Raw genomic sequence first — 18,829 nt, forward strand, 5'->3', positions numbered from 1 at the left:
TCAGACCTGAATCTGACTCCCTCATCCAGTCCAAAGCATTCTCTGAACCTTATCATTGTGAACTGGCAGGAGAAAACAGCATCAAATCAAAGTGGTCCATCAGATTCAGAAAAGCATCCTTCCCATGAGTGGGCGGAACAGATCAAAAGCCATAAAAAAATGTCCTGAAACCTTAACCCAGAGCAGGCTGCTGAGGCTCTGCCTGGGGCCAGGAAGATGCTCATCAAGGTCAGGATTGAGCACGGAAACCCAGTGAGCGAGCCACTACCAGAGAATGGGGCGGCACGTTACGGCCGAGCAGCTAGCCATGACATCCCACGGACCAGAACAGGCTCGCCTGAAGACTTCTAGCTGCAGGAAAACACAGTGTCACAGTGCAAGTCAACGCAGAGCTCACACAGGCCTATCCCCAGAGAGACCTCGACTCTGTATGACCATGTAACAGTGGGCACGATCCCGAAAGGCTGCAGGATTGAAGACCAGCACCAGGAGGGGTGACTGCATGACAGCTGATATCTGCTTTACTGCAGTGGCTGTCATGTTGTCTGTGGAATGGACTTTAAAATTTTGCGTGAGGTGCTGCCCAGCGCATGCTGTCTTCTCATTGCCCCCGTTGGGTTGGACTTCAGGGCTTGGGGCTGAAAACTGAGGGACGACATCTAACGTTAGATGAACATCTCATTAGTTCTGCTGCGAAAACTTCCAAATAGGGCAACAAAGACCTGTGTTGGCTGTTGGCTAAGAAGTCTAAGTCCCTTGTGTCAGAAATTCTAAACAGGTCTTCCCAAAGGGAGCTCAGGGCCTAGCTCCTGCATCCACGTTGCCATGTCTTTTATCCCCAGTGGATTAACCTCCACGATGATTAACTGCTGCATTTGCATGGTTGGTTAATGGCTAAGTGGTGCCTGCTGGGCCAAGAATACCAAAGAAACCAGAGCTGGGAATCAATAATTGTTCAGTTAAGGGGCTCGGCAGGAGTCTTCCGGAAGGACAGCACCCTTTCTAGGGAACCGGGAAAGCAGGCTCCACTCACCGAGTGTGCTGGAATGGAAGTTAAAAAACGTTTCACTAAGGGAGGAATACATGTCAACGCTATAATATAATATTCAAGAAAATAAAAGTTAATTAGCACTAGCAGAAAATATAATTTAGGTGAATTTATTTACAAATGTGAGCTGAATCTGTATTATGACATTCTGTTATATCACCTCTTAGAACTTTTTGCTTCTTTCGTGTCTGACCAATTCTAGAAAATATGAAGATGACAGACATCAAGGATAATAATACATTTTAAACTGAAAATCGGTGTTGTGCCCCATTTCCCTTCCTCTTCAGGACCCCCCTGTGGAGGAGGTGCCTTGTCCCCACTGCACAGAAAAAGAAGCCGAGGGTCAGAGAGGCCACACGGCCAGTGAGCGGGAGCTTCGACCCCGAGCCTGAGTCCTTCGCACTCCACTCCTTGTCTCTCACAGGCCAACCAGGAGAACAGCCAGCCACAGCCCCGGGGAGGGGAGCAAAGCCAAGACATCCAGCCAGCTGGGCACTTCATGCTAATTTGGAATGATCCCTAAAATGTCATCGAACATATTTTCTCTTTATGTTATAACTCCTATGACCAAAAAAACCCCCACAAGGCCTCCAAATTGGCAGTCTGGCTCCAGCTTGGTCCTCCCTCAGCCTCCCTTTTGTTCGGGCACAGAAAGGATGGGTGAGTAAGTTTATTCCGCAGTGAGGTCTCTTCCTCCAGCTACAATGGAGGCGTGTTTGTCTGCATGACTGTAGTAGGGATTTTCCACGTCTGCCCTTTTCGTGGAAACACTCTGAAGAGAAAATAACCATGCGCTGTAACCCCGCGGGGAGAGGGAGTCCCCCCAGGGCATCCTATCACTTCCAGGGTGTGCCCAGCAGAGATCCCCGGTTCGCTCCGTGTCCAAGGCTGGAAACTAGGGACTGCCACCACGGTGCAGTGCTCACACACACATACTCACACTCATGCATGCACACAGACACATTTACACTCATACTCTCATATGTATAAGTATGTACAGGCTCATCACACATGCCCACACTCATGCATATTCGCACTTGTGCGCACATTTACACACTTTCATTCTCACATATACACACGTGCATTCACACGCTCTCACTGAAATGAACACATAGATATGCGGACACACATACTTGCACACTTATACTTCTGTGTATAGGTGCGTATACGCAGACGCACATGCTGCACACACATGTGGGCACATGCATACTCACACACTCACGAGTGCATGTGCAGATGCACGCTCCCCTGCACACTCACACACAGGCACAGGCACAAGCACACAGGACGCACATGCTCCCTGTCCCCGGAACCAGTATCTTTGTGGCGGTGAACCAAACTGTGCTTTCTGCTTCCAGTGTCGGTACCCAAGCTGAGCTCTGCCTGCTGTTTCCACCTCTGGACGGAGGAGGCCTTTCTCACCTCAGCTTCTGAGCTCTGTCGTCCTATGAACAGAGATGCGACAGACTCCACTATAACATCACGTCTGCCGTTACCCGCTAAGCCAAAATGCATACGCCCTCAGTGCTCTCCTGGGGCGTGGTAACAGTGTCCTGGAGGACAGAGGTGCATGGCTGGCCATTGCACGGCTCATGACAGTCGTCTAGGGTAGACAAGGTACATGTGACATTGCTTGTTGCTCACAGCCTCCTTCCTGGAAACCTGTTCAACACCCAGCCCTGGCAACCACCATCTGTCAGGTGGAGCTGGCCCGGAGGGGCTGTCAGTTCTCCTGCTTCACCTGAGCTCTGGTTGGAGGAGGTGAGCACAGGAAGAGGCATGAGTGGCAGAAACACACAGCCAGGGGCTGTCCTCAGGCATGGCAACCCGCAGTGAGACCACCACCAGGTGTCCTGGCTTCATGGGCATTTGAGAACAGGAAGGGGGGTGGTTCTGGGTGGGAATAGCATGAGGTCTGGTGACCACTCTGCTCCTTGCCAATAGATGCTGGTGATGCTGCAGATGGGCTGGGGGGGCGCCTTGACCTCCAAGGGGCCTCCCAGGCCCGGTTACTTCCAGGGAACACTGGCCGTGATAGATGTCATGACAAAGAGCCTCAGAGGAGCTGCACAAAGTGTAAGAATGCTGGACTTGGGAGACACAGTAAGTAGTCTTGTCCCCCTTCCCACACAATCCAAGCTGCCCTCTGAACCTAAAACAGTGCCTCCTGGGGTGAGGTGAGGACCACCCCAGTCGGCATCACAGGGAGGGGGGCTTACCAGAAATGCACATACCTTCCCAGGGCAACCTGAGCCTTTCTGCACCTCGGTTCCCTCATCTACAGAATGGGGGCAGTGTGTCTTCCAACATACCGGGGTGCTAATGCCCCCAACTCTGTGAGCGCCAAATAGAATACCGTGTTCACGTCTTCTGCAACCACAGAGCCCTTTTACAGTGTCCACCTTCCAGGGTCAGTACCTGTAGAAGCGGTATTCTTGGGGGAACGTAACAACAAACTCTGCCCCCATCTCAGAAAACCTCTCACAGGGGTGCAAAAGAAAGGAGGCACTTTTATCCCTGAATCAGTGTGAGCGTCAGACCCCCAACGCCATGGGCTCCAAGGCCATCCGCCAGGAGGTGACAGAAGCAGACAAAAGTCTCACCTTTTCTATGACTGAGCAGACACGGCCCCTTACATCCAGGCTCTCCAGCTACATGGTAACGAGTCTCTACGTACAAGGGGCTGCCGGTACCGTTGGTCACACGGGTTCCCCCTAAGTTCACTCTGGAAATGGGGGTGACCTTCTGTTAGCTCAATGGCTTTATGGAGAGGACACATAAACTTGTCACCTCTTCAGGACAGGAGGTCGTTTTGCAAATTAAACAAGGGGCCACCCAAGCTTGGCTCCTGCCCTCCCACAAACACTGGAGGGTGGGGCCCATCGCCCATGATTTTGGCATCACAAAGAAATGCTCCCAGGCCTGGAGAAAGACAATAAAATGAGTCTTCCTAACGGTTTGTATACATTGAAAGGGAGGAGCAAGTTCTTGGGTTACAAGTTTTCTCAAGTACAAATATGCTCCAAGAGAAAGGAGGGAGGGGAAGTCTCTCCCCTCGTTTTCCGCAGGGAGAACGAGGCCTCTGGTTTTCCTTGTATCTGCCCTCACGGAGGGCAGGTCAGAGTGCAGTCTGCTGGGGCCTGGGGCCGTGCACCCGACAGGTCAGGACTGGATGCCTTGCCCGGCCCCTTCCACTCAGCTTCCCAGCACGACGGAGGAATTTTCACATTTTTTAATAAGAGCACAAATAAGGAATGACACTGCTCATGATAAATAGTGTGAAAATATAGACTTAATGGTTCTTATAGAAACGAATGCAAGTGCAGAAACAAAACTGCTTCCAAATGCGAGTCCTAGAACATGGCAGTGGATGCGGGCTGGGCTGAGACAGGGTGTCCAGGGCTCCGGCTGCTCTCTGTGAGTTGGGGATGCCCCAGCTCTGGGACTTCAGCTGTGGACTCTGCGCCGTGGGAGGATGACGAGCTGTGTGAGTCCCTGTCCTCGCCGGCACATCCTGATGGCATCGTCTCCCTCAGGACCCATAGAGACAGTGTTTCTAGAACCACCTGAACTGTCCAATAATGGGTTCCACTGCATGGGCTTAAAATAATAAAACAGGAGCAATATCACCTGTATGTAACCACAATGACAGCAAGAGCAAGGCAGGCCTTCCAGAACCATCTTCCATAGCAACTAAGAAGTCAGACCCCTGGGCTTTTCCTGTTCACAGCCCAGCCCACGTTCTCCGCCGGCCACCCCAGGAAATCCTTGTCTGCGGTCCAATGCTTCTACAATGTCTTCATCCCACTAGAAACAGAGTGCCTTTTCCTTGTCTCCCCAGAGTGCGGTTCTGTCCTGAGGCCTCTCTTTGCCATGACTAGACAGTCCCAGGGTCCAGCACACCGGCCTTAGCAGGACCGAGGGGGAACATGCCAGGACACCCAGCCCTGGGCTATCCAGGACCCCCACCCAGACTCCACCCTCTCTGCCTCCACGGGTCCCGGCCGCAGCGCGCTGTCCACGCAGCGTTTCTCTTCATGCTTCACGGGAGAAAAGGAGGCTTGTCCTGAAGAAGATTAGTGTGTACACTTTGGGCTGAATGTTGGTGTCCCCTCAAAATTCATGTGTTAAACCCCCACTCCCCCTGCCCCCCCTCACCCAGTGTAATTATATGAGGGGTAAGGAAGTTAGGGAGGTTAAATGAGATCATAAGATTAGAGCCCTGATCTAATAGGACTGGTGCTCTTATAAGAGGTGGTGCTCTAGAGCCCACCCCCCCCTCGCTCTCTCTCTTCCCTTGGGGACTCAGTAAGAAGGTGGCCACATGAAAGATAAGAAGGACCCTCACCAGAAACTGACCATACTAGCACCCTGATCATGAACTTCCTGTCTCCAGAACTGCAAGGAATAACTGTCATTTAAGTCACACGGTAGGTGGCATTGTGTCATGGTGGCCCCAGCTGACTAAGACAGTGTTGTTGGAGTTGGTGGCAGTAAGCACCCAGCACTATCAGTCTTGCCAATTTTCTGAGACAAGGTCAGAGGTGAGCTCAGAGCCTCCTGGGTGAAGGAGAAAGCTCCCAAGATCAAAGCCAGAGCCGTCCCGCCAGACGCCTGGGCAGGGTTTTGCCCTGTAGGCAGTAGAACTAAAACAGGGCATGAGAAGGGGCTGCCTGGGCCCTGAGGACCATGGTGGGTCTGTGTCACACCCAGGGAGCTCTTCCTGCAGTGGTTCTCAAGGGCTCGCGACCCAGCATGACACAGGATGACACAGGAAGCTGCTGGGGACGTGTGCGGGGTCAGAGCACAGCAGAAAGCCCGTCACTACTTCGTATTCGGGAAGAAGCGTGCCTTCTCTGGTGGGCACGTCCAGCCCTGATGGTTTCCACTTCTGAAACAGCTCAGACGAGAGGCAGGAAGCAGGAAGCGAGGTGGAGGAGGGGCGGTGAGGGCGGGAGAATAAAGAGAAGTTGCAGCTGGGGAGGAAGAATCAAAACAGAGAAGAAAGGAGAGGAAGAGAGAAAAATCAGCAGCACAAACCGCATTTTTTGGATGCCCAGACTTTTTCTTTCCAGTCTGTTTGCAGGGTTGGCTCTCGGCCCGCTCATTCGTCCATTCCTCACGTGCTCACACGTGCCTTCCGGGGCCTCGGAAGGTGTCACGTAGTTGGGATGGGGTTGCGCTGGCCCCAAGTCCAATGCGACTCGGCTCCCTGGGAGAGGGAAGTCTGGGTACAGACGCACAGGGAGCCAAGGCCGTGTGAGTGGGGGACGGAGACCGCAGAGCTAACAGCTGCTGGCCACAGGGTGTTGGCCACCCCAGAAGGACGGTGGCCCCGCTGACACCTGGATCCCAGACGTCTGGCCTCCAGACTCTGAGAGGACACATTTCTGTGGTTTCAAGCCTCCCAGTGTGTGGTTCTAGATTAGAGCAGCCTGAGGAATCTGACAGTGCAATGGAGAAGGCTGACATTACCCCTCGTCTCACAGCCGATTGGGACCGAGGATAAAGCTGAGACCTGCAGGTGGAGGGCACTGGGCCTCAGTCCCTGGAGAGACTGGTGGAGGGGAGGGACCCTGAGGCTGAGAGAGAGCGAGGTGTGGCCCCGCCCATCACATCTCTGCATCCCTCCAGCCGCAGCTTGGGGCGGTGGGCATCAGGCATTGGGGCAGAGCGCCGGTGAGGGTGGGCCCGGCCACCTACTGCCCCTGATCCCTCAGGCCGGTGTGACGGGGCCTCGGTGTCACTTGGGGCCGGGGCCGCAGAGGTCGACTTCAATCACAGCAGGAGCTATTTGGGTCAGATAGTTAGGGCTGTTAAGGGCTGGAACGCCTTATCTAACGCTCAGTGACGAGGAGAAGCTGGCACTGGGTAAACCTGCCGGAGGCAGGTGGGGCTCCCCACCCACGCCCCATCCAGCCTCTGTGTCTGAGATCAGGGCCTCAGAGCAAGATGCCCTTCACGGGTGGGCGGCTTCAGTGGAGAGTGAACAGGCTTTTGGCTCTCGAAAGTCCTGGCCCTAGAAGGGCAATGCTAGGGGCCATTGTAAACGGGGGGGCCAACCCTGAGCAGACCACCACAACCAGAACACAAACGGAGGCCGAGCTGAGTGGAGGAGGTAGGTCCAGGGTCCAAGCCAGCCTGAGGTCGGAGGCCAAGGTCAGGTATCACCACTGGTCTTGGCCTGAGAGGCTAATGCTTAGGAAGGACCCTGGGGCCACCCAGTCAGAACTGGACCAACAGGGAGACAGACACTGGTCCAATCAGCACCGGCTCAAGTATTACTTTACCCCCGAGCCTTCTGGCCATCATCCAGCCCCAACCTTCTGCCCTTGACCTCTCTGGCCCCTTTATTTTTTATATTCATTCAATCAAAGGAGTCTCTTCCTTGATAGACATAGGCCAACACAACTGGAGGAATTGTGGCTGAGCCATCCCTCCTGGTACCCAGCCCAGTGTCTGGCATACAGTAGACGCTCAATAAGTGCTTGTCGACTGAATGGCCTGGGGTCAGCCTGCATGCACTTCAGGATATCACCAAGCCAAGCAGGCAGATGAGAGGCTCCATTGCCAGCCCACCCCACCCTCTGCCCCAGGACATGTCCTTTTCAGGTAAATAAGCGGGCATCACAGAACGACAGCCACACCTCCCAGAACGAACACCAGCCATCAGGAAAATGCTCCATTCTGGTTTGGAAGGCTCAGACTGGTGGCGTCCTCCCTCCCACGGGGATTGCCAAGGGGCAGAGCTACTTTTTCGGCAGCTTTCTCCACTGACCTCTTGGCCAGGGAATCCAAGAGTGAAAGAAAGTCGTGCCAGGTGAGAAATGGGTGCCCCATGGCACACTTGGTCTGGGCAGCACATTTACATTTAGTGCTGTTATAGATTTAAAATTTGTATAAGGGCAGCAGTCCCCTTTGATTCAGACCATTTTCCAAGTCACGGACCAAGAAAAGACAGAGCATCTCACCACAGGGTGGAGGGTGGCTGGCAGGTGGGCCTGTCACTTCGTTGCCGGCCCTTCGGACGTTACAGGACCGGCTCCGAGGGGGCGGTGCCTGGCGGGCAGAGGCCCCACTGGAGAACCGAGGCTGGGCATTCAGACCCGTGACGGCCTCACAGCACAGTGCTTGGACCGCCTCCCTGGTAGGCGGAGCCACGGAGAGCACTTTTCCATCCCAGAAGGCAAAAGGCAATGCAGCGCTTCCAGCGCCACTTCGGGGATCTGCTGAATGAGGTGGGGAGAAATCGCATCTGCATTGTCTGGGGCCGCTGCTTCCTGTGAGTGTCCCTAGAGTGTCCGGAGAGAAAAGGAACCAGCCAGGGGCACCCCAAGGAGGCAGAGGTACAAGAAAGGATAGTAGTTGTAGTACGTTAGACCATGTCTCCCCAGAATTCATGTCCACCCAGAAATTCAGAATGTGACTTTACTTGGAAATAAGACTGTTGCAGATGTAATTAAGGTGAAGCTGCAGGATGCCATCATCCTGGATTGGGCTGAGCCCAGAGTCCTTAGAAGGAGGCAACAGACGCTGGGGTGATGCAGCCACAAGCCCAGGAAGGTCAAGGACACTAGCACCAGCTGGAGTGGAGGAGGTAGGAAGGATCAATGCCTGGAGCCTTCAGAGGGAGTGAGGCCCTGCCCGCAGCTTGATTCCAGAATTCTGGCTTCCAGGACGACAGCGAGGGAATTCATTTCTCTTGCTTTAAGCCACACATTTTGTGGCAATTTTGTTAGCAGCAGCCACAGGACACTGTTACAAATGGAAAGGACAGAAAGAATCACACAGGACTCAGGCCGGGGCCTTGCCCAAGCCTTGGCTTGTCCTTCCTCTGGAGACATCAGAACGCGGCTGCTGGTTTAACGTTCGCTAGAGGCAAACCGCAGAGAAGGAAATTATTATCCTGCTGAGACCCATTTGCTCACCATGAAAATGAGCCCCGTGGATGCTAAATCTGGCACAAAAATTTTAAGCAACTTGCTCTGAGACTTCCCAAGCTATTTTGAGCAAATTAGGTGAGGAAACATGCTCGGGCAGGACGTATTCTGAAAGCAGCCCCCACTCCCACGCTGCCGTGTCTCTCCCTCCCTGGCCTGTGAGCCCCACAGAAGAGCAGCGCCTGGTCAGGAAGCACCAGGGAAGGGCAGTGTGGCCAGGGGACCAGGCCATCCAGGCCAGACCTGGCTGTGCCACAGCCTGAAGGGGCTTAAACCGGAACACTGCCAAACAGGACCAAGTCCAGGTCAAGTAGGCTTGTCAACCCAGGGAGTCGGCCACACCCTTCAGGGCCTTCCAGAGCAAAGCCCAGAGACACACAGGAATTTCCAATTCTCCTTTCTCAACTTGTGTTTGCATTGATATTACTTTCTTTGGTATTGTTATTGTTATTCCATTACAGTTGTCCCAATTTCCCCCCCTTTGCCCTCCTCCACCCATTTCAGGCCGCACCCCCCCCCCAGCCCTACCCCAACTCCCACAGGCAGTCCCCACACCCCTTATCCATGGCTGTGGGTCCTTCACTCATGTTCTTGACTAGTCCCTTCCCCTTCTTTCTCAACTTTTATAAACTAGAAAGAATATAACTTTTTGTTCTTCAATTTAGCCTCTGAGAAATACCCTTTCTTAGAAGAGTAGAAGGGGGCCTGGGAACCAAGCAACCATGGTTTTCCCTCGGCACCCTGTCGGGCGTTTTCCCTCCCCTCCTTCCCCCCCCTAAAAAAAAAAAAAAAAAAAAAAAAAAAGAAGAGAAAAAAGAGAAGGGGGAGGGGAAAGGAAGGAGAGAGGGAGGAAGTAGGGAGGGAGGGAGGGAGTCAGGGAGGAATCCCAGAGGGAAGGGCACGGCCTGGGTTAGGGCCACATTCTTACTCTTTCCCTCTATCCTCACACCACCGCCCTCCTCCACTTAAGGAGTCCGGCTCTGGCCTTGGACCGGCAGATGTTTCTCGTCCTCGGGTGTCTGGAGTCCCAGCAAAGGACATCTGAGACTTTTCGCTGGGGCCTTATCTCTGTAGCAGAATCCAGAACGAGACCCTCCCACCTGCGACCGGAAACTCCAGGGATTAGGGAAAGGCAGGAGGGCAAGGCTCCCGCCACCCTGCCCCTGCCCCCTCGCCGTGCCCTGGTTCCTGCACACAGGCAGTTCCGTTGGCCATTGGTCACCCAGGGCCATTACTCATCCCACCCCAGTGCCGGGGAGCCAGACCTGCCTACGTGCAGACGTGATTCGGGTGAGGGTGCATCAAAGGGGGGCTCAACTTCTGCCTGACATGCCATCCCCCCACTCTGCCCTGGACACCACGCCATCCTGGATGTCCACTCCACTCTGCCTAACACCAGCTGGAACTTGGATTCTCCTGGGTCCACAGGCCCCACCACGAACTAGTTGACATACATGCAGAAGCTGAAAATATTGATGGACTGTGGACGACTTGGGCGGGTGAAGGGCATGGGCAGAGCAGTTCTGGTGACCACAACCGAGAAGAGTCCCCTTGGAGAAGACTGAGGACAGGCATGATAGCTGATGGCAAGTATTTGGGAGATTTGTCATGGGGAAAAAGTGCATATTTATTTGGTAGAAAGCTGAAAATTAGAACAAGGGACAATGACTGGAGGTTATCCCCAGGTGGGTTTTGGCTCAATAAGAAAGAGGTTTCTCATAATTATAGCTGGGCAGTAATTACTGCCATTACTGCTCCAGGGGGACAGTGCGGTAATGAGCTCCCTGACCCTGGGAGTATTCAAGGTGACTAAAGGCCCATGTAAGGTCCTATGAGCTGGAGCATCGTGAAGGCATGCCTTGTGTGGCTGTGGACAAGCTGAAACCTTACCGGGGGTATAACAGTAGGAAATTGTAACCCACCCCACCATTCTTTTGACATTGTTTCTGTGTGGACTCTAATATGTGGCTTGTAGATAAGCAGCATGTTTGCATAAGAATCCTAGTTACTAACTTCAAAATATACAGACTCCGACCTTCAGGCATCCCAGCTCCAGGAGATTTGCTGACCTTCAACCATAGATCCAGGATGACGTGAAGCCAGGATGACTAAGCCAGATGACGCATGCCGGACCATCGCTTGCTTATCGGGATGGACTGTGCCGACCTGCACGTAGAGAACCTTTCAACCCCCTCCCTCCATCTCCTTGCTCCGCTTTCCCCCTCCCTCCTTATAAAAGCCTCTCCCTCCACTGAGAGGTGGAGGTGGGCTTTGAGACGTGAGTGCCCCCCTTTCCAGGTGGCCGGCATCAGCACCTGCCCCTCGAGTATTGGCTTTCGTCACGTCAGGCAGCCGGCCGCGTGCTCGGTTACAGGGGCAGCAGGGCTAGACTGGTCCACGGGCTGAGGCCCTGCCAGCCTGTCTCTGAAGCTCCATCAGGTCTGTACTCCTGTAAGTCAAAGTCGCAGAGAATGCAAGAGGGCCAGGGGCCAGCCGGGCAAGAGTGGACACAGGATGAGCTCTCTGCCTGAGCCTGCGTCCTCCACGCACCAGCCACATGGGGCTTCTGCCTGCAGACTGCACAACCGTGGGAAAAGCCAGACCCACGAGTCGGCCTGGGCCCAAGCCTCGGCTTGGCTGCATAGCACTTCCGAGAACTGGGCCTCAGTTTCCTTTTACGCCCAGTGAAGATTCAAGGAAGTTCTGCCCAAAGCAGAGAAGCGAGCCAGTGACAAACTCATTCACACCAAGATGGGAACAGCTGGTCCCTGACTCTTTCCTGGAAACGGTGGGAGGGATGACAACCGACATCGGTCCCTAAAGGCAGACGAGCGCCAGCCAGGGGACCTCGGCCGCAGTGAAGACGCATCTCAGAGCCTGCACAACTTCGGCTCTCAGCCCATTGACTTGGACAAATTTTCCCAGGCCTTCGAAAATGGATGGAGACGAAACAGGCCTTGAGGTTCTTGAGAGGCTCGAGAAGTTGCACTCCGAGTGGCCGACATTGAAGAAGACAACACACGGTGCTGACAAGGCCACGCGGCTCACGTGCATCATGGGCAGGAGTGTGGAATGGGCAACCACTTAGGAAAAGGGTCTAGAAGATTCTTACATAGCAGTACACACACCTACCCTGGTCCCCACAATTCCAATCCTAGACACTTACCCAAGATGAATGAAAATGGACATCCACAAAAACCTGTGTTCTTCTGTGTTGATAGCAGCTGTGTTCAGAATAGCCCAAACTGGAAATAGTTCACAGGCCCACTAACGGGGGGTGGATGAACAAACTGCACTGCGTTCCCCTTGCAGCGGGACACGACTCAGTGACAGGAGGAAATGAACTCCCGCTGAATCGCAGACAACAGGGGTGCCTCACAAAAGGGACATGCTGAATGAAGAAGCCAGAACAACTGAGTGCACACTGTGTGTGTGCATGTATAGAACGTTCTAGATGGGCTAAGCAAATCTGTGGTGAGAAGAGCTCAGAGTATGGTTGATCCTGAGGGATGAGCGTGGGTTCTGCCTGGGAAGGAGCGTTCGGGAACTTTCTGGACTTCTGGTGGCGTTCTTCTGCACCTTCCTGGAGGTCTACACGTTTGCCAAAACCCAGTAGGTGTACACTTAACATTCGTGTCTTTCCCTGTATGTAAATTTTATCCTGAAAAAGAAAGAACACGAGCCAATGTTGAACTCTGAGGGATGTTCAGCGCGGTGAGGTATTTAGAGTGACAGGCACAGACGTCTGCAGGTGACTTTGAAATTCATCGAAAACAAGATAGCAGAGGCTGAAGGATGCGGGGTGAACAGAGGGGCGGATACATGATAAAACCAATATAGAAAAGTTAATTGTAGAATCCAGCGTGTTAACCTTCATGAGGTTTTTTTTCCCCAACTTTCCTAAAGGTTTAAAATTTCTCATAATAAGTGGAAAAAAAAAAAGCTGGCCCTGGAAAGCCCTTGCCCGGGCGGTCTCTACCACTTACAAAAGGCCCCCAGTCCCCACCGAGGTAGGGCTTCACCATGTTGACTGGGCGCCTGCGAAGATTCTGCTTTTATATCTGTGACGTCACAGACCCTTAAAACAACTGCCAAAGTTGAGCAAAAAAGCCATCAATGTTCGTTTCCTGGTGGAAATGGAGTTGCAAACTCAGATCATCTGCGTCCAACTGCTGGTCCTGACTCAACAGGGAATTGGTTATTTTATACAGGAACGTCCACTCGAGAGAGTCTTTTTAGAATTTGTCAGCTGTTAGTCAATGTCGTGACAGTGCCCGGGAGATCAGGGCCACCAGCAGAAGGCCCCGAGGCCGCTCACTAGCTGCCCCAGGGCTCCTGCTGTAACTGTTTCTGCCCGCGCAGCACCTGGGCCGCCCTCTGTGGCTGGCCCCGCTGCGGGGACGTCTAAGGCAGTGGCGTCTGAAAGAGCCCGGCTCTGCCCCTCGCCACCGAATCATCGTGTGCAAACTTTCTCCACGCTTCAAGCTTTGTCTTCCTCCCCTGCAAAGGGGCACAGGCTTTCTAGAAATGTGTGTTCTTAGTAACACCGTGAAAGCACATGTAGGAAGGTGAGACCACCTTCAACAACCCATGACAAAAAAATCAACTGTGTAACCCAGGCTGGGTTTAGTTAACTTATCAGGTCTCCTAGGCACCCTTAAAATATCCTGGACATTTTGCTGTTAGAAAAAAAAGTGATGTCCTCACCACCTCTCCGGCCCCTAACTGCGCCACAGCGGCCCTCGGAGATAAAGCCACCAACACAGTGCTCTGAGGTCAGGGATGACCAATGCTGTTCTGGACGAAGAATTATTTATTATTCAGCTATGGAAAAACAGGCTGCTCCACTTGAAACCCAGCAAAGCACCGTTTTCGTGTAGTGGAGAAGTTTTTATTCCTTCGTTGCTAGGGCAAAGTCTGTTCTTAAATTCACAGGCAAAGAGCACGGACAGAAACCTGCCTTTTAACACAAAAACAGCCCCTAACACCAGGTTCAAGAGCAGAACCAGGTGCTACCATCTAAATACTAGACTCCTAACAGACTGGGGTCAGGATGATGGCAGTTCAGAAACTGCCAATCTGAAGACAGGCCTCCGTACTCCGTGCTCCCCACTGTCAGCCACGTGAGGTTTGCCCAGGTCGGTTTGTTAAAAATTTTGTCTGTTGATTGTTGGAAAGGATTTGTGGGTTCCACGTCTTTAAGCGAAAGCGGCATTTATGCCTTTGGCTCTAGTTTGGACTTCGCTGAAGAAGGTGAAAACAACGCTTTCACTCTGTACCGTGATGATTCCGAAGACTAAATGCAAAGCGTGGTCCTGGAGAGGCTGCTGACCCAGGCACAGTGGCCAGAAGGGGCCTGAGCTATGTTATAAACCACAAAACCACGGAGCTCGCTCGCAGGGCTTCATTATTCTCCCTCATCATCAGCACCTTCATCTTCCTGCTCCCCCTCCCAAAACACCTGTCCCTCTGTTCTCCAGCAGATGTTCTCTCTGGTCAAGTCATTATCTGAGAGACAAAAGAAATTCATTTTCACAGTTCTGTTGGCTGGGAAGTCCAGATCAAGTTTCTGGCAGACTGGACGTCTGGTGAGGACCCACTTTCTGGTTCGCAGGCAGCTGTCTTCTCACTGTGTCCTCACACGGTGGCAGGGGGAGGGAACTCTGTGAGCCCTCTGTTCCCCTGGACCTTACCTCCGTACAGCCCAGCACCTGGCACGGTGCGGACCGAGAAGTGCAATAGTGTAGCCGGGATGGCGGTTCTGCTCTAACTCTGCCCTTGGCAGCAGCTGGCTGGTGACCTCACACCTGGCTTCCGTCTGAGCTCTGTGGTAATGACTTAAAGCTGGAGTGAAGCGTCTCTGACTCAAAGACAAGGCGCATTGCTCAGAAAATAAAGTACAGTGGTGATGACTTCAGAATCTTAAAATACATTTTATTCAGCCACAATCAAGTCCCTAAGGTCCAGTATTGTATATCTCCATATAACTTTCCTTCTAAATTCTCTGATGTGCGTGGGGTATCTTTCGTACAGATAAGAAGTAGCGAGAATTTCTCCCCCCACCTACAACCCGACCCTCCGCATGGTCACCCGGGCCTTAGCACGATGAGGTCACCCAGTTCCCCAACAGACGTGGAAACCAGTGGCTCCCAAATGTTTGGACTGGAGATGCTGAAGCCCAATTTTGGTTTCCCAGAATTCTTCCCCCTTCTCTCCCAGCACAGCGCTGGTGAACCAAATATTTTTTGTTTCACTAAGACATGTTTTGAATAAATACTGCCATTAAAGGTTCCATCGTAATTCAGATAAACATGGAAAAGTCAGTTGCTGATTTCTGCCTGACTGTTTCAAAAACACATTTTAAAGGCTATGATCCCCCACCCTGCCTTGCCCCGGAATCTGCTAAATGGCCTGTCTTTTTCCTTTGCGATTTGGGACACAGTGAGAAGGCAAGTCGTGTGTGCTGATCTTTGTCCTAAAATGATGCCGAGTCAAGGAAGCGGATGTTTCTTCCTCCCGCCCTGTCCATGGTGGGGGCCTGGGCGGATGCTGAGGACAGTCTCCGTTCCAGGGGGAAGACAGGAAATGCCTGAGATAAGCTCCCAGACCCACCAGGCAACCAGCCTGGGGCGGCTTCCGCAAAAGTAAACGTGGGGACTGCAGTCGTGTAGGAAGGAGTAAAAGGGTCCTCCGCCTACCTCAGGCCGCCCGGCAAGTCAGGGACCTTGATCCTGGAGCCACGTGAATCCTCTGGGAAGCTGGGACAGGAACTGGGACTATAATCACCTTCTACACAGAAAGCAGACACCTCCAATTCCACCTGATATTTTTGGGCTCGTTTAACTGTTATTTTTCCTACTTCCCAGTGGAAAGGGCTCGAAGCCTTGCAGAAACCCGTGATGTTATCCATTCATTCAGGAGTCTGTTGAGGTCGCTCTTCCTCAGCTGCTTCCAAGCCAGGTCACGCTGCCCTGAGTCCCCAGGTGGCCCATTGGGCAGACACCATCCCCTCCTCCCTCTTGGGGGTATTGGAGGGGGAATCGGGGTCACCTCACCCTAGGCCACAGCGGGAAAAGCCTTCATTCAAACACAAACCATGAGAATACCCAGGCTGTACTCTCCAATGGTGAAGAAGAGCAGCTGTGTTGGAAGACGTCCGTGTTCAAAGGTCACAGAGTTGACTGATTCTTGGCCCTTCCACCAACGAGGCAGACCCAAGCTCTAGTCATCAGACCCCAGACCACACAGACAGCAGGAAAGGGGCGTTTCCCAAGGTGGGCACAGGGGCAGGGGTTGGGGAGGGTGGTGAAAACAAGGACAGGTGGGATCCACAGATCTGAAAAGTCAGAGGTGCAAAAAGATGCTTGCAGGCGCCTGCTTTCCCCTCCCCCCTTCCACGTTTCACTCGGGCCAGCTCTCACTCCGCCAACTGGGAGGGAGGGAGGGGTCCACCCTTGGCCGGAAGGTCAGGCTGTCTCCTGGGACAGCCGCAGCCCACCTGATGGGGCCTCACGAGGCGTTAAGACAGTCACCGGGCCCCAGATTCATCCCTGCTGATCGGTCCCCTCCTCCCCTGCATGGTCAGACAGGGTGGCAATAGGCAGCGGTGTGTCCATTTCGTAGGGTGAATTAACTTAGAAATAAATTTGGAAATGTCAGAAGAACCTGGTTCCAGATGCTCTGTTATCACCCGAAGACCACAGTGAACACACTGGACTCAGACAGAACGGACCCCCTCACACAGCGTCCCTCCTACGATCCTGCTTTAGTTTCCCTATTGATTTTTCAATTACGTGGACATAACACACCTTTATCATTTCCCAAGTGGCCTGGTGCGTAAGCAGGGCTTTCCCAATGTCTGTGCCTGGCTTCCTCATGACAGACCCTAAGGCGAGGATCTGTGTGGGAGTCGTTGGTTTGGGTGGTGGTCCCCTCATGCAAGGGGGCGGGGGGAGGACAGGGACTCTAATGAGAGGGCCAGTCCCTCTGGGGCTCCACTGAGCAGCCAGGCAGAACACACGGCACATTTGCCCCACGGAGTCGGGAGGGAGCTGAGGCATCTCTCCAGCTCCTGTCAGGTGAGGGTCACTGCTGCCTGGGACCTTGACACCCCGTCCTTTAGCCTGTCCCATGAGTAGGACAGGCTCTTGCCTCAGTCCAGAGAATGTCCTCATCCTTGGCAGACGGACACAGGCAACAGCCCATTGGCGTGCACTGCACTCCCACGGAGTGCCAGGGATGTCAGGGGAGGGGGCCTGGGACGTGGCTGGGGTGCAGGCGGCCTCCAAGGAGCGGGACGTTATTTGGCTTCAACCCCTGCAAACTGGAGAGCTTCCGTCTACATGAAGGTTTGTAGGACTTGGGCGCTGCTCACAATCTCAACAGGGCTTTGCCTTCTCTCTGCTTTGTCCCTTTTTCCCACGCCCCCATCCCACCTCTGGTGCGCATGTCCAAAGGGGAGCCAGGCCTCCATGCCCCCTTGCTCCCCTCTTCTCTGAGCTCCCCCCCATCTTAAAGGACCCCACTGTACCCCAGTTGTCCACACCAGAGATGGCGTCCCCGTGGTGCTCCCATGCCCACCTCCCTCACTTTTCATCAGCCTCAGTCCAGGGAAGTTCAGCCTCCTAAACCCTCCTCTGGCCCAGCCTCTCCTCTCCCTGCCATCCCTCTGTCCTAAGCTGCCACCTTCTCCGCGCTCTGGACCTGAGCGGCCACTTGCCAATGTTCACTGTCCCCATAGTCCACATGGGGCACGGTGGCTCCAGATGCTTTGTCCTCTGACCTGGCACCCATAGGTAGTTCCCAAGAGAGGAAACAGATGAGTGAATGAATGCTGTTCCTTTCAAGCATATTTGTAATCCGCCCCCTGCCACACACACACACAGACACACCCCCCCTTCACTGTCATTTGACATTTAGTCTGTGGCCCAAATGTCACTCACCTGCAGGAGATGCTATTTGTGGCTTTGAGGCCGGATGAGGTCTAGTTGTAACATCCCAGACATTGTCATCACACTCCTTACCACGAAGGAATTACAGGTTTGTGTGATTTCCCATTTGGTGATCACCTGTCTCCTCCTGAGACTGTAAACTCCCTGGAGGCCAGAATAACCCCGGCGGGTGGTCAGCAGCACAGCCGGTGAGAGGCACAAGAATGAATCAGATTTGGTTTGAGGTGCTGTTCATCTGGCACTTGCTGGACCTGGGCGTTCAGATGAGCTGAGAGCTCAAAGTCACTGTCAAGTGGGAAAAAAGGACTCAGCTGTGTTGGCTTTGAAGCTGAAGAGATGGGAGTCTGCTGGAGGTGGCTGGATGTAGGGAGCTTGGCTCCCGCTCTGCCACCCATGAGCCAGGCTCAGCTGATCCATCTACTTAGGACACAGATGACCAAGCGGAGGCTCAGCTAAGAAAACATCCAGCCTTTTCACCAGGAATCCAAAGGCCAGGAGAACTGCCAGGGGTTGGAGCCATGACACCCGGGAAGGAGCGGGGGTCCCAGACTCCGAGAGCAGGGCCAGGAGGCACATGCTCAGAACAGGTCGCGACGGGTCTGAAAACACCAGCAGACGACATGATGAGGCTGCACTTTGGTCAAGTCCAGTTCCCTGGCCCGAGCTCCAATCTGGTCATAGTTGGGCGAGACTGATCCCTGTGAAAGAACAGGAAACTCCTCGGATACGCTTAACAAAAGAGTCAGAGACCCAGCCACAGACAGCAGACCTGGGCCTGTGTATCCAGGGGAAGGCCAGGGTCCGCTAGAACGTTCAGGAACGTTCTGTTTTGCTCAGCCTTGCCTGGCTCCCTGCCTTGGCCAACAGTGAAACCCGTGTATCAGTTCCCT

This window comes from Artibeus jamaicensis, unplaced genomic scaffold (assembly GCF_021234435.1).
Source record: "Artibeus jamaicensis isolate MK-2021 breed Jamaican fruit bat unplaced genomic scaffold, CSHL_Jam_final scaffold_474, whole genome shotgun sequence".
Taxonomy (NCBI): domain Eukaryota; kingdom Metazoa; phylum Chordata; class Mammalia; order Chiroptera; family Phyllostomidae; genus Artibeus; species Artibeus jamaicensis.